This window comes from Lathamus discolor, unplaced genomic scaffold (assembly GCF_037157495.1).
Source record: "Lathamus discolor isolate bLatDis1 unplaced genomic scaffold, bLatDis1.hap1 Scaffold_153, whole genome shotgun sequence".
NCBI classification, from domain to species: domain Eukaryota; kingdom Metazoa; phylum Chordata; class Aves; order Psittaciformes; family Psittacidae; genus Lathamus; species Lathamus discolor.
In genome coordinates, this window is record NW_027069182.1 from 75,001 (window position 1) to 75,401 (window position 401).

Here is a 401-nt window from a genome sequence, read left to right on the forward strand (position 1 = left end):
CGGCCGGCACCCACGGGCACACGGACGGAGGCCAGCACCGGCGCCTCGCGTACAATTAGGACACCTGAGGGCTCGCGGGGCCACGCGGCCGTCACACAGCCCGGTTCGGTAACACGTCCGTGGAACCTCCTCCCGCCGTCGAGCAGAGAGCAGGAAGGACGCGGCCGACGCGGCGGGGCACGCACCCCGCCGCCAACGCGGTCGCGGCTCTTTCTCTCGCTCGGGAGGGGGGCAAGACCCAGGACGACACCTCGCACGCAACGGGAAGCGAGCTGGAAAGGAGACCGCCCAGCCTGAACACCGGACGCCGCCCGCGGCCCGCCCGAGGACGGGGAGCGCAGACGAGCCCGGCCCGCCGGGGGCCCTCTCCGACGCGACCCGAAAGGCCTCATCGATCGGTC